The sequence below is a fragment of the Coffea arabica genome, chromosome 11e (assembly GCF_036785885.1).
Source record: "Coffea arabica cultivar ET-39 chromosome 11e, Coffea Arabica ET-39 HiFi, whole genome shotgun sequence".
Lineage (NCBI taxonomy): Eukaryota > Viridiplantae > Streptophyta > Magnoliopsida > Gentianales > Rubiaceae > Coffea > Coffea arabica.
In genome coordinates, this window is record NC_092331.1 from 34,449,120 (window position 1) to 34,461,536 (window position 12,417).

Here is a 12,417-nt window from a genome sequence, read left to right on the forward strand (position 1 = left end):
CAAATTTGTCGGCGCAAATGTATCAGCGCAAGCGTGAAGGATTGATTTCATGATAATTTAGAGTTGCGGGATGATGGAAAAAAACAGGGGGTAAATCAATGACAAAAAAAAATATGAAAGCAAATAAATAAAAGGATAATAGGAAAATGCTTGAATTGACGCTTAAAATGAATTTCGGTCTAGAAAAGCCACACTGCTTCGCAGGACGGGGTAGTTTAAAAGAATAAAGCGAAAGGAATATGGCGGGTGCGATCATACCAGCACTAATGCACCGGATCCCATCAGAACTTCGAAATTAAGCGTGTTTGGGCGAGAGTAATACTTGGATTGGTGACCCCCTGGGAAGTCCTCGTGTTGCACCCCTCTCTTTTTTGTTTCGAAATCCAAATTTCCTATTCGTTCTTTATCCTGTAGTAATTTAGCTCCGTCGGAACGATTGCTTAATATTTTGCTTCTTGTCGAAGCGTGAAGGAGGATCTGAAGGCGCGAGACAAATCAGGAACGGTACGGCTCGATCAAAGCCCGGATCGTCGCTCAAATTTGTCGGCGCAAATGTATCACCGCAAGCGTGAAGGATTGATTTCATGATAATTTAGAGTTGCGGGATGATGGAAAAAAACAGGGTGCAAATCAATAACAAAAAAAAATATAAAGTAAATAAATAAAAGAATAAGAGGAAAATGCTTCAATTGACGCTTAAAATGAATTCCGGTCTAGAAAAGCCACACTGCTTCGCTGGACGGGGTAGTTTAAAAGAATAAAGCGAAAGGAACGTTGTGGGTGCGATCATACCAGCACTAATGCACCGTATCCCATAAGAACTCCGAAGTTAAGCGTGCTTGGGCGTGAGCAGTATTAGGATGGGTGACCCCCTGGGAATTCCTCTTGTTGCACCCCTCTCTTTTTTGTTTCGAAATTAAAATTTTCTATTCGTTCTTTATCCTGTAGTAATTTAGGTCCTTCGGAACGATTGCTTTATATTTTGCTTCTTCTCGAAGCATAAAGGCGGATCTGAAGGCGCGAGAGAAATCAGGAACGGTACGGCTCGATCAAAGCCCGGATCATCGCTCAAATTTGTCGGCGCAAATGTATCAGCGCTAGCGTGATGGATTGATTTGATGACAATTTATTGTTGCGCGATGAGGGAAAAAAACAGGGTGCAAATCAATAACAAAAAAAAATATGAAAGCAAATAATCAAAAGGATAAGAAAAAAATGCTTGAATTGACGCTTAAAATGAATTTCGATCTAGAAAAGCCACACTGCTTCGCAGGACGGGGTAGTTTAAAAGAATAAAGCGAAAGGAACATGGCGGGTATGATCATACCAGCACTAATGCACCGGATCACATCAGAACTCCGAAGTTAAGCATGCTTGGGCGAGAGTAGTACTAGGATGGGTGACCCCCTGGGAATTCCTCTTGTTGCACCCCTCTCTTTTTTGTTTCGAAATTCAAATTTTCTATTCGTTCTTTATCCTGTAGTAATTTAGGTCCTTCGGAACGATTGCTTTATATTTTGCTTCTTCTCGAAGCATGAAGGCGGGTCTGAAGGCGCGAGACAAATCAGGAACTGTACGGCTCGATCAAAGCCCGGATCGTCGCTCAAATTTGTCGGCGCAAATGTATCAGCGCAAGCGTGAAGGATTGATTTCATGATAATTTAGAGTTGCGGGATGATGGAAAAAAACAGGGGGCAAATCAATGACAAAAAAAAATATGAAAGCAAATAAATAAAAGGATAATAGGAAAATGCTTGAATTGACGCTTAAAATGAATTTCGGTCTAGAAAAGCCACACTGCTTCGCAAGACGGGGTAGTTTAAAAGAATAAAGCGAAAGGAATATGGCGGGTGCGATCATACCAGCACTAATGCACCGGATCCCATCAGAACTTCGAAATTAAGCGTGTTTGGGCGAGAGTAATACTTGGATTGGTGACCCCCTGGGAAGTCCTCGTGTTGCACCCCTCTCTTTTTTGTTTCGAAATCCAAATTTCCTATTCGTTCTTTATCCTGTAGTAATTTAGCTCCGTCGGAACGATTGCTTAATATTTTGCTTCTTGTCGAAGCGTGAAGGAGGATCTGAAGGCGCGAGACAAATCAGGAACGGTACGGCTCGATCAAAGCCCGGATCGTCGCTCAAATTTGTCGGCGCAAATGTATCACCGCAAGCGTGAAGGATTGATTTCATGATAATTTAGAGTTGCGGGATGATGGAAAAAAACAGGGGGCAAATCAATAACAAAAAAAAATATGAAAGCAAATAAATAAAAGGATAATAGGAAAATGCTTGAATTGACGCTTAAAATGAATTTCGGTCTAGAAAAGCTACACTGCTTCGCAGGACGGGGTAGTTTAAAAGAATAAAGCGAAAGGAATATGGCGGGTGCGATCATACCAGCACTAATGCACCGGATCCCATCAGAACTTCAAAATTAAGCGTGTTTGGGCGAGAGTAGTACTTGGATTGGTGACCCCCTGGGAAGTCCTCGTGTTGCACCCCTCTCTTTTTTGTTTCGAAATCCAAATTTCCTATTCGTTCTTTATCCTGTAGTAATTTAGCTCCGTCGGAACGATTGCTTAATATTTTGCTTCTTGTCGAAGCGTGAAGGAGGATCTGAAGGCGCGAGACAAATCAGGAACGGTACGGCTCGATCAAAGCCCGGATCGTCGCTCAAATTTGTCGGCGCAAATGTATCAGCGCAAGCGTGAAGGATTGATTTCATGATAATTTAGAGTTGCGGGATGATGGAAAAAAACAGGGGGCAAATCAATATCAAAAAAAAATATGAAAGCAAATAAATAAAAGGATAATAGGAAAATGCTTGAATTGACGCTTAAAATGAATTTCGGTCTAGAAAAGCCACACTGCTTCGCAGGACGGGGTAGTTTAAAAGAATAAAGCGAAAGGAATATGGCGGGTGCGATCATACCAGCACTAATGCACCGGATCCCTTCAGAACTTCGAAATTAAGCGTGTTTGGGCGAGAGTAGCACTTGGATTGGTGACCCCCTGGGAAGTCCTCGTGTTGCACCCCTCTCTTTTTTGTTTCGAAATCCAAATTTCCTATTCGTTCTTTATCCTGTAGTAATTTAGCTCCGTCGGAACGATTGCTTAATATTTTGCTTCTTGTCGAAGCGTGAAGGAGGATCTGAAGGCGCGAGACAAATCAGGAACGGTACGGCTCGATCAAAGCCCGGATCGTCGCTCAAATTTGTCGGCGCAAATGTATCACCGCAAGCGTGAAGGATTGATTTCATGATAATTTAGAGTTGCGGGATGATGGAAAAAAACAGGGTGCAAATCAATAACAAAAAAATATAAATTAAATAAATAAAAGGATAAGAGGAAAATGCTTCAATTGACGCTTAAAATGAATTCCGGTCTAGAAAAGCCACACTGCTTCGCTAGACGGGGTAGTTTAAAAGAATAAAGCGAAAGGAACGTTGTGGGTGCGATCATACCAGCACTAATGCACCGTATCCCATCAGAACTCCGAATTTAAGCGTGCTTGGGCGTGAGCAGTATTAGGATGGGTGACCCCCTGGGAATTCCTCTTGTTGCACCCCTCTCTTTTTTGTTTCGAAATTCAAATTTTCTATTCGTTCTTTATCCTGTAGTAATTTAGGTCCTTCGGAACGATTGCTTTATATTTTGCTTCTTCTCGAAGCATGAAGGCGGATCTGAAGGCGCGAGAGAATTCAGGAACGGTACGGCTCGATCAAAGCCCGGATCATCGCTCAAATTTGTCGGCGCAAATGTATCAGCGCTAGCGTGATGGATTGATTTCATGACAATTTATTGTTGCGCGATGAGGGAAAAAAACAGGGTGCAAATCAATAACAAAAAAAAATATGAAAGCAAATAAATAAAAGGATAAGAGAAAAATGCTTGAATTGACGCTTAAAATGAATTTCGGTCTAGAAAAGCCACACTGCTTCGCAGGACGGGGTAGTTTAAAAGAATAAAGCGAAAGGAACATGGCGGGTGCGATCATACCAGCACTAATGCACCGGATCCCATCAGAACTCCGAAGTTAAGCATGCTTGGGCGAGAGTAGTACTACGATGGGTTACCCCCTGGGAATTCCTCTTGTTGCACCCCTCTTTTTTTTGTTTCGAAATTCAAATTTTCTATTCGTTCTTTATCCTGTAGTAATTTAGGTCCTTCGGAATGATTGCTTTATATTTTGCTTCTTCTCGAAGCATGAAGGCGGATCTGAAGGCGCGAGACAAATCAGGAATGGTACGGCTCGATCAAAGCCCGGATCGTCGCTCAAATTTGTCGGCGCAAATGTATCAGCGCAAACGTGAAGGATTGATTTCATGATAATTTAGAGTTGCGGGATGACGGAAAAAAACAGGGGGCAAATCAATAACAAAAAAAAATATGAAAGCAAATAAATAAAAGGATAATAGGAAAATGCTTGAATTGACGCTTAAAATGAATTTCGGTCTAGAAAAGCCACACTGCTTCGCAGGACGGGGTAGTTTAAAAGAATAATGCGAAAGGAACATGGCGGGTGCGATCATACCAGCACTAATGCACCGGATCCCATCAGAACTTCGAAGTTAAGCATGCTTGGGCGAGAGTAGTACTAGGATGGGTGACCCCCTGGGAATTCCTCTTGTTGCACCCCTCTCTTTTTTGTTTCGAAATTCAAATTTTCTATTCGTTCTTTATCCTGTAGTAATTTAGGTCCTTCGGAACGATTGCTTTATATTTTTCTTCTTCTCGAAGCATGAAGGCAGATCTGAAGGCGCGAGACAAATCAGGAACGGTACGGCTCGATCAAAGCCCGAATCGTCGCTCAAATTTGTCGGCGCAAATGTATCAGCGCAAGCGTGAAGGATTGATTTCATGATAATTTAGAGTTGCGGGATGATGGAAAAAAATAGGGGGCAAATCAATAACAAAAAAAAATAAGAAAGCAAATAAATAAAAGGATAATAGGAAAATGCTTGAATTGACGCTTAAAATGAATTTCGGTCTAGAAAAGCCACACTGCTTCGCAGGACGGGGTAGTTTAAAAGAATAAAGCGAAAGGAATATGGCGGGTGCTATCATACCAGCACTAATGAACCGGATCCCATCAGAACTTCGAAATTAAGCGTGTTTGGGCGAGAGTAGTACTTGGATTGGTGACCCCCTGGGAAGTCCTCGTGTTGCACCCCTCTCTTTTTTGTTTCGAAATCCAAATTTCTTATTCGTTCTTTATCCTGTAGTAATTTAGCTCCGTTGGAACGATTGCTTAATATTTTGCTTCTTTTCGAAGCGTGAAGGAGGATCTGAAGGCGCGAGACAAATCAGGAACGGTACGGCTCGATCAAAGCCCGGATCGTCGCTCAAATTTGTCGGCGCAAATGTATCAGCGCAAGCGTGAAGGATTGATTTCATGATAATTTAGAGTTGCGGGATGATGGAAAAAAACAGGGTGCAAATCAATAACAAAAAAAAATATAAAGTAAATAAATAAAAGAATAAGAGGAAAATGCTTCAATTGACGCTTAAAATGAATTCCGGTCTAGAAAAGCCACACTGCTTCGCTGGACGGGGTAGTTTAAAAGAATAAAGCGAAAGGAACGTTGTGGGTGCGATCATACCAGCACTAATGCACCGTATCCCATCAGAACTCCGAAGTTAAGCGTGCTTAGGCGTGAGCAGTATTAGGATGGGTGACCCCCTGGGAATTCCTCTTGTTGCACCCCTCTCTTTTTTGTTTCGAAATTCAAATTTTCTATTCGTTCTTTATCCTGTAGTAATTTAGGTCCTTCGGAACGATTGCTTTATATTTTGCTTCTTCTCGAAGCATGAAGGCGGATCTGAAGGCGCGAGAGAAATCAGGAACGGTACGGCTCGATCAAAGCCCGGATCATCGCTCAAATTTGTCGGCGCAAATGTATCAGCGCTAGCGTGATGGATTGATTTGATGACAATTTATTGTTGCGCGATGAGGGAAAAAAACAGGGTGCAAATCAATAACAAAAAAAAAATATGAAAGCAAATAAACAAAAGGATAAGAAAAAAATGCTTGAATTGACGCTTAAAATGAATTTCGGTCTAGAAAAGCCACACTGCTTCGCAGGACGGGGTAGTTTAAAAGAATAAAGCGAAAGGAACATGGCGGGTACGATCATACCAGCACTAATGCACCGGATCACATCAGAACTCCGAAGTTCAGCATGCTTGGGCGAGAGTAGTACTAGGATGGGTGACCCCCTGGGAATTCCTCTTGTTGCACCCCTCTCTTTTTTCTTTCGAAATTCAAATTTTCTATTCGTTCTTTATCCTGTAGTAATTTAGGTCCTTCGGAACGATTGCTTTATATTTTGCTTCTTCTCGAAGCATGAAGGCGGATCTGAAGGCGCGAGACAAATCAGGAACGGTACGGCTCGATCAAATCCCGGATCGTCGCTCAAATTTGTCGGCGCAAATGTATCAGCGCAAGCGTGAAGGATTGATTTCATGATAATTTAGAGTTGCGGGATGATGGAAAAAAACAGGGGGCAAATCAATGACAAAAAAAAATATGAAAGCAAATAAATAAAAGGATAATAGGAAAATGCTTGAATTGACGCTTAAAATGAATTTCGGTCTAGAAAAGCCAAACTGCTTCGCAGGACGGGGTAGTTTAAAAGAATAAAGCGAAAGGAATATGGCGGGTGCGATCATACCAGCACTAATGCACCGGATCCCATCAGAACTTCGAAATTAAGCGTGTTTGGGCGAGAGTAATACTTGGATTGGTGACCCCCTGGGAAGTCCTCGTGTTGCACCCCTCTCTTTTTTGTTTCGAAATCCAAATTTCCTATTCGTTCTTTATCCTGTAGTAATTTAGCTCCGTCGGAACGATTGCTTAATATTTTGCTTCTTGTCGACGCGTGAAGGAGGATCTGAAGGCGCGAGACAAATCAGGAACGGTACGGCTCGATCAATGCCCGGATCGTCGCTCAAATTTGTCGGCGCAAATGTATCACCGCAAGCGTGAAGGATTGATTTCATGATAATTTAGAGTTGCGGGATGATGGAAAAAAATAGGGTGCAAATCAATAACAAAAAATATATAAAGTAAATAAATAAAAGGATAAGAGGAAAATGCTTCAATTGACGCTTAAAATGAATTCCGGTCTAGAAAAGCCACACTGCTTCGCAGGACAGGGTACTTTAAAAGAATAAAGCGAAAGGAACGTTGTGGGTGCGATCATACCAGCACTAATGCACCGTATCCCATCAGAACTCCGAAGTTAAGCGTGCTTGGGCGTAAGCAGTATTAGGATGGGTGACCCCCTGGGAAGTCCTCGTGTTGCACCCCTCTCTTTTTTGTTTCGAAATCCAAATTTCCTATTCGTTCTTTATCCTGTAGTAATTTAGCTCCGTCGGAACGATTGCTTAATATTTTGCTTCTTGTCGAAGCGTGAAGGAGGATCTGAAGGCGCGAGACAAATCAGGAACGGTACGGCTCGATCAAAGCCCGGATCGTCGCTCAAATTTGTCGGCGCAAATGTATCATCGCAAGCGTGAAGGATTGATTTCATGATAATTTAGAGTTGCGGGATGATGGAAAAAAACAGGGGGCAAATCAATATCAAAAAAAAATATGAAAGCAAATAAATAAAAGGATAATAGGAAAATGCTTGAATTGACGCTTAAAATGAATTTCGGTCTAGAAAAGCCACACTGCTTCGCAGGACGGGGTAGTTTAAAAGAATAAAGCGAAAGGAATATGGCGGGTGCGATCATACCAGCACTAATGCACCGGATCCCTTCAGAACTTCGAAATTAAGCGTGTTTGGGCGAGAGTAGCACTTGGATTGGTGACCCCCTGGGAAGTCCTCGTGTTGCACCCCTCTCTTTTTTGTTTCGAAATCCAAATTTCCTATTCGTTCTTTATCCTGTAGTAATTTAGCTCCGTCGGAACGATTGCTTAATATTTTGCTTCTTGTCGAAGCGTGAAGGAGGATCTGAAGGCGCGAGACAAATCAGGAACGGTACGGCTCGATCAAAGCCCGGATCGTCGCTCAAATTTGTCGGCGCAAATGTATCAGCGCAAGCGTGAAGGATTGATTTCATGATAATTTAGAGTTGCGGGATGATGGAAAAAAACAGGGTGCAAATCAATAACAAAAAAATATAAAGTAAATAAATAAAAGGATAAGAGGAAAATGCTTCAATTGACGCTTAAAATGAATTCCGGTCTAGAAAAGCCACACTGCTTCGCTGGACGGGGTAGTTTAAAAGAATAAAGCGAAAGGAACGTTGTGGGTGCGATCATACCAGCACTAATGCACCGTATCCCATCAGAACTCCGAATTTAAGCGTGCTTGGGCGTGAGCAGTATTAGGATGGGTGACCCCCTGGGAATTCCTCTTGTTGCACCCCTCTCTTTTTTGTTTCGAAATTCAAATTTTCTATTCGTTCTTTATCCTGTAGTAATTTAGGTCCTTCGGAACGATTGCTTTATATTTTGCTTCTTCTCGAAGCATGAAGGCGGATCTGAAGGCGCGAGAGAATTCAGGAACGGTACGGCTCGATCAAAGCCCGGATCATCGTTCAAATTTGTCGGCGCAAATGTATCAGCGCTAGCGTGATGGATTGATTTCATGACAATTTATTGTTGCGCGATGAGGGAAAAAAACAGGGTGCAAATCAATAACAAAAAAAAATATGAAAGCAAATAAATAAAAGGATAAGAGAAAAATGCTTGAATTGACGCTTAAAATGAATTTCGGTCTAGAAAAGCCACACTGCTTCGCAGGATGGGGTAGTTTAAAAGAATAAAGCGAAAGGAACATGGCGGGTGCGATCATACCAGCACTAATGCACCGGATCCCATCAGAACTCCGAAGTTAAGCATGCTTGGGCGAGAGTAGTACTAGGATGGGTTACCCCCTGGGAATTCCTCTTGTTGCACCCCTCTTTTTTTTGTTTCGAAATTCAAATTTTCTATTCGTTCTTTATCCTGTAGTAATTTAGGTCCTTCGGAATGATTGCTTTATATTTTGCTTCTTCTCGAAGCATGAAGGCGGATCTGAAGGCGCGAGACAAATCAGGAACGGTACGGCTCGATCAAAGCCCGGATCGTCGCTCAAATTTGTCGGCGCAAATGTATCAGCGCAAGCGTGAAGGATTGATTTCATGATAATTTAGAGTTGCGGGATGATGGAAAAAAACAGGGGGCAAATCAATAACAAAAAAAAATATGAAAGCAAATAAATAAAAGGATAATAGGAAAATGCTTGAATTGACGCTTAAAATGAATTTCGGTCTAGAAAAGCAACACTGCTTCGCAGGACGGGGTAGTTTAAAAGAATAAAGCGAAAGGAATATGGCGGGTGCGATCATACCAGCACTAATGCACCGGATCCCTTCAGAACTTCGAAATTAAGCGTGTTTGGGCGAGAGTAGTACTTGGATTGGTGACCCCCTAGGAAGTCCTCGTGTTGCACCCCTCTCTTTTTTGTTTCGAAATCCAAATTTCCTATTCGTTCTTTATCCTGTTGTAATTTAGCTCCGTCGGAACGATTGCTTAATATTTTGCTTCTTGTCGAAGCGTGAAGGAGGATCTGAAGGCGCGAGACAAATCAGGAACGGTACGGCTCGATCAAAGCCCGGATCGTCGCTCAAATTTGTCGGCGCAAATGTATCAGCGCAAGCGTGAAGGATTGATTTCATGATAATTTAGAGTTGCGGGATGATGGAAAAAAACAGGGGGCAAATCAATATCAAAAAAATATATGAAAGCAAATAAATAAAAGGATAATAGGAAAATGCTTGAATTGACGCTTAAAATGAATTTCGGTCTAGAAAAGCCACACTGCTTCGCAGGACGGGGTAGTTTAAAAGAATAAAGCGAAAGGAATATGGCGGGTGCGATCATACCAGCACTAATGCACCGGATCCCTTCAGAACTTCGAAATTAAGCGTGTTTGGGCGAGAGTAGCACTTGGATTGGTGACCCCCTGGGAAGTCCTCGTGTTGCACCCCTCTCTTTTTTGTTTCGAAATCCAAATTTCCTATTCGTTCTTTATCCTGTAGTAATTTAGCTCCGTCGGAACGATTGCTTAATATTTTGCTTCTTGTCGAAGCGTGAAGGAGGATCTGAAGGCGCGAGACAAATCAGGAACGGTACGGCTCGATCAAAGCCCGGATCGTCGCTCAAATTTGTCGGCGCAAATGTATCACCGCAAGCGTGAAGGATTGATTTCATGATAATTTAGAGTTGCGGGATGATGGAAAAAAACAGGGTGCAAATCAATAACAAAAAAATATAAAGTAAATAAATAAAAGGATAAGAGGAAAATGCTTCAATTGACGCTTAAAATGAATTCCGGTCTAGAAAAGCCACACTGCTTCGCTGGACGGGGTAGTTTAAAAGAATAAAGCGAAAGGAACGTTGTGGGTGCGATCATACCAGCACTAATGCACCGTATCCCATCAGAACTCCGAATTTAAGCGTGCTTGGGCGTGAGCAGTATTAGGATGGGTGACCCCCTGGGAATTCCTCTTGTTGCACCCCTCTCTTTTTTGTTTCGAAATTCAAATTTTCTATTCGTTCTTTATCCTGTAGTAATTTAGGTCCTTCGGAACGATTGCTTTATATTTTGCTTCTTCTCGAAGCATGAAGGCGGATCTGAAGGCGCGAGAGAATTCAGGAACGGTACGGCTCGATCAAAGCCCGGATCATCGTTCAAATTTGTCGGCGCAAATGTATCAGCGCTAGCGTGATGGATTGATTTCATGACAATTTATTGTTGCGCGATGAGGGAAAAAAACAGGGTGCAAATCAATAACAAAAAAAAATATGAAAGCAAATAAATAAAAGAATAAAAGAAAAATGCTTGAATTGACGCTTAAAATGAATTTCGGTCTAGAAAAGCCACACTGCTTCGCAGGATGGGGTAGTTTAAAAGAATAAAGCGAAAGGAACATGGCGGGTGCGATCATACCAGCACTAATGCACCGGATCCCATCAGAACTCCGAAGTTAAGCATGCTTGGGCGAGAGTAGTACTAGGATGGGTTACCCCCTGGGAATTCCTCTTGTTGCACCCCTCTTTTTTTTGTTTCGAAATTCAAATTTTCTATTCGTTCTTTATCCTGTAGTAATTTAGGTCCTTCGGAATGATTGCTTTATATTTTGCTTCTTCTCGAAGCATGAAGGCGGATCTGAAGGCGCGAGACAAATCAGGAACGGTACGGCTCGATCAAAGCCCGGATCGTCGCTCAAATTTGTCGGCGCAAATGTATCAGCGCAAGCGTGAAGGATTGATTTCATGATAATTTAGAGTTGCGGGATGATGGAAAAAAACAGGGGGCAAATCAATAACAAAAAAAAATATGAAAGCAAATAAATAAAAGGATAATAGGAAAATGCTTGAATTGACGCTTAAAATGAATTTCGGTCTAGAAAAGCCACACTGCTTCGCAGGACGGGGTAGTTTAAAAGAATAAAGCGAAAGGAATATGGCGGGTGCGATCATACCAGCACTAATGCACCGGATCCCTTCAGAACTTCGAAATTAAGCGTGTTTGGGCGAGAGTAGCACTTGGATTGGTGACCCCCTGGGAAGTCCTCGTGTTGCACCCCTCTCTTTTTTGTTTCGAAATCCAAATTTCCTATTCGTTCTTTATCCTGTAGTAATTTAGCTCCGTCGGAACGATTGCTTAATATTTTGCTTCTTGTCGAAGCGTGAAGGAGGATCTGAAGGCGCGAGACAAATCAGGAACGGTACGGCTCGATCAAAGCCCGGATCGTCGCTCAAATTTGTCGGCGCAAATGTATCACCGGAAGCGTGAAGGATTGATTTCATGATAATTTAGAGTTGCGGGATGATGGAAAAAAACAGGGTGCAAATCAATAACAAAAAAATATAAAGTAAATAAATAAAAGGATAAGAGGAAAATGCTTCAATTGACGCTTAAAATGAATTCCGGTCTAGAAAAGCCACACTGCTTCGCTGGACGGGGTAGTTTAAAAGAATAAAGCGAAAGGAACGTTGTGGGTGCGATCATACCAGCACTAATGCACCGTATCCCATCAGAACTCCGAATTTAAGCGTGTTTGGGCGAGAGTAGTACTTGGATTGGTGACCCCCTGGGAAGTCCTCGTGTTGCACCCCTCTCTTTTTTGTTTCGAAATCCAAATTTCCTATTCGTTCTTTATCCTGTAGTAATTTAGCTCCGTCGGAACGATTGCTTAATATTTTGCTTCTTGTCGAAGCGTGAAGGAGGATCTGAAGGCGCGAGACAAATCAGGAACGGTACGGCTCGATCAAAGCCCGGATCGTCGCTCAAATTTGTCGGCGCAAATGTATCAGCGCAAGCGTGAAGGATTGATTTCATGATAATTTAGAGTTGCGGGATGATGGAAAAAAACAGGGGGCAAATCAATATCAAAAAAAAATATGAAAGCAAATAA

At 42.2% G+C, this 12,417-nt stretch overlaps 23 non-coding genes across 23 annotated transcripts; all 23 read left to right on the forward strand.

The window, feature by feature from the left end:
• Nucleotides 1-244: 244 nt before the first annotated feature.
• LOC140024247 (5S ribosomal RNA) lies at nucleotides 245-363 on the forward strand. Its single transcript, XR_011828220.1, has one exon. It is a non-coding gene; the product is annotated as a 5S ribosomal RNA (ribosomal RNA).
• Nucleotides 364-778: 415 nt separating this feature from the next.
• Nucleotides 779-897, forward strand: LOC140023999 (5S ribosomal RNA). Its single transcript, XR_011827966.1, has one exon. It is a non-coding gene; the product is annotated as a 5S ribosomal RNA (ribosomal RNA).
• A 416-nt stretch (nucleotides 898-1,313) lies between these two features.
• LOC140023807 (5S ribosomal RNA) lies at nucleotides 1,314-1,432 on the forward strand. The gene has a single exon (XR_011827773.1). It is a non-coding gene; the product is annotated as a 5S ribosomal RNA (ribosomal RNA).
• A 416-nt stretch (nucleotides 1,433-1,848) lies between these two features.
• On the forward strand, nucleotides 1,849-1,967 carry LOC140024249 (5S ribosomal RNA). Its single transcript, XR_011828222.1, has one exon. It is a non-coding gene; the product is annotated as a 5S ribosomal RNA (ribosomal RNA).
• A 416-nt stretch (nucleotides 1,968-2,383) lies between these two features.
• On the forward strand, nucleotides 2,384-2,502 carry LOC140024013 (5S ribosomal RNA). The gene has a single exon (XR_011827980.1). It is a non-coding gene; the product is annotated as a 5S ribosomal RNA (ribosomal RNA).
• A 416-nt stretch (nucleotides 2,503-2,918) lies between these two features.
• On the forward strand, nucleotides 2,919-3,037 carry LOC140024991 (5S ribosomal RNA). The gene has a single exon (XR_011828968.1). It is a non-coding gene; the product is annotated as a 5S ribosomal RNA (ribosomal RNA).
• Nucleotides 3,038-3,450: 413 nt separating this feature from the next.
• On the forward strand, nucleotides 3,451-3,569 carry LOC140024692 (5S ribosomal RNA). The gene has a single exon (XR_011828668.1). It is a non-coding gene; the product is annotated as a 5S ribosomal RNA (ribosomal RNA).
• Nucleotides 3,570-3,985: 416 nt separating this feature from the next.
• LOC140032314 (5S ribosomal RNA) lies at nucleotides 3,986-4,104 on the forward strand. The gene has a single exon (XR_011836240.1). It is a non-coding gene; the product is annotated as a 5S ribosomal RNA (ribosomal RNA).
• A 416-nt stretch (nucleotides 4,105-4,520) lies between these two features.
• Nucleotides 4,521-4,639, forward strand: LOC140032323 (5S ribosomal RNA). Its single transcript, XR_011836249.1, has one exon. It is a non-coding gene; the product is annotated as a 5S ribosomal RNA (ribosomal RNA).
• Nucleotides 4,640-5,055: 416 nt separating this feature from the next.
• Nucleotides 5,056-5,174, forward strand: LOC140024318 (5S ribosomal RNA). The gene has a single exon (XR_011828291.1). It is a non-coding gene; the product is annotated as a 5S ribosomal RNA (ribosomal RNA).
• Nucleotides 5,175-5,589: 415 nt separating this feature from the next.
• Nucleotides 5,590-5,708, forward strand: LOC140024446 (5S ribosomal RNA). The gene has a single exon (XR_011828420.1). It is a non-coding gene; the product is annotated as a 5S ribosomal RNA (ribosomal RNA).
• Nucleotides 5,709-6,125: 417 nt separating this feature from the next.
• On the forward strand, nucleotides 6,126-6,244 carry LOC140024462 (5S ribosomal RNA). The gene has a single exon (XR_011828436.1). It is a non-coding gene; the product is annotated as a 5S ribosomal RNA (ribosomal RNA).
• Nucleotides 6,245-6,660: 416 nt separating this feature from the next.
• LOC140024250 (5S ribosomal RNA) lies at nucleotides 6,661-6,779 on the forward strand. Its single transcript, XR_011828223.1, has one exon. It is a non-coding gene; the product is annotated as a 5S ribosomal RNA (ribosomal RNA).
• A 414-nt stretch (nucleotides 6,780-7,193) lies between these two features.
• On the forward strand, nucleotides 7,194-7,312 carry LOC140021822 (5S ribosomal RNA). Its single transcript, XR_011825804.1, has one exon. It is a non-coding gene; the product is annotated as a 5S ribosomal RNA (ribosomal RNA).
• Nucleotides 7,313-7,728: 416 nt separating this feature from the next.
• LOC140024992 (5S ribosomal RNA) lies at nucleotides 7,729-7,847 on the forward strand. Its single transcript, XR_011828969.1, has one exon. It is a non-coding gene; the product is annotated as a 5S ribosomal RNA (ribosomal RNA).
• A 413-nt stretch (nucleotides 7,848-8,260) lies between these two features.
• On the forward strand, nucleotides 8,261-8,379 carry LOC140024693 (5S ribosomal RNA). The gene has a single exon (XR_011828669.1). It is a non-coding gene; the product is annotated as a 5S ribosomal RNA (ribosomal RNA).
• Nucleotides 8,380-8,795: 416 nt separating this feature from the next.
• LOC140032206 (5S ribosomal RNA) lies at nucleotides 8,796-8,914 on the forward strand. Its single transcript, XR_011836131.1, has one exon. It is a non-coding gene; the product is annotated as a 5S ribosomal RNA (ribosomal RNA).
• Nucleotides 8,915-9,330: 416 nt separating this feature from the next.
• LOC140024444 (5S ribosomal RNA) lies at nucleotides 9,331-9,449 on the forward strand. The gene has a single exon (XR_011828417.1). It is a non-coding gene; the product is annotated as a 5S ribosomal RNA (ribosomal RNA).
• Nucleotides 9,450-9,865: 416 nt separating this feature from the next.
• On the forward strand, nucleotides 9,866-9,984 carry LOC140024994 (5S ribosomal RNA). Its single transcript, XR_011828971.1, has one exon. It is a non-coding gene; the product is annotated as a 5S ribosomal RNA (ribosomal RNA).
• A 413-nt stretch (nucleotides 9,985-10,397) lies between these two features.
• LOC140024695 (5S ribosomal RNA) lies at nucleotides 10,398-10,516 on the forward strand. The gene has a single exon (XR_011828671.1). It is a non-coding gene; the product is annotated as a 5S ribosomal RNA (ribosomal RNA).
• Nucleotides 10,517-10,932: 416 nt separating this feature from the next.
• LOC140032207 (5S ribosomal RNA) lies at nucleotides 10,933-11,051 on the forward strand. Its single transcript, XR_011836132.1, has one exon. It is a non-coding gene; the product is annotated as a 5S ribosomal RNA (ribosomal RNA).
• Nucleotides 11,052-11,467: 416 nt separating this feature from the next.
• On the forward strand, nucleotides 11,468-11,586 carry LOC140024995 (5S ribosomal RNA). The gene has a single exon (XR_011828972.1). It is a non-coding gene; the product is annotated as a 5S ribosomal RNA (ribosomal RNA).
• A 413-nt stretch (nucleotides 11,587-11,999) lies between these two features.
• On the forward strand, nucleotides 12,000-12,118 carry LOC140024179 (5S ribosomal RNA). The gene has a single exon (XR_011828151.1). It is a non-coding gene; the product is annotated as a 5S ribosomal RNA (ribosomal RNA).
• Nucleotides 12,119-12,417: the final 299 nt, after the last annotated feature.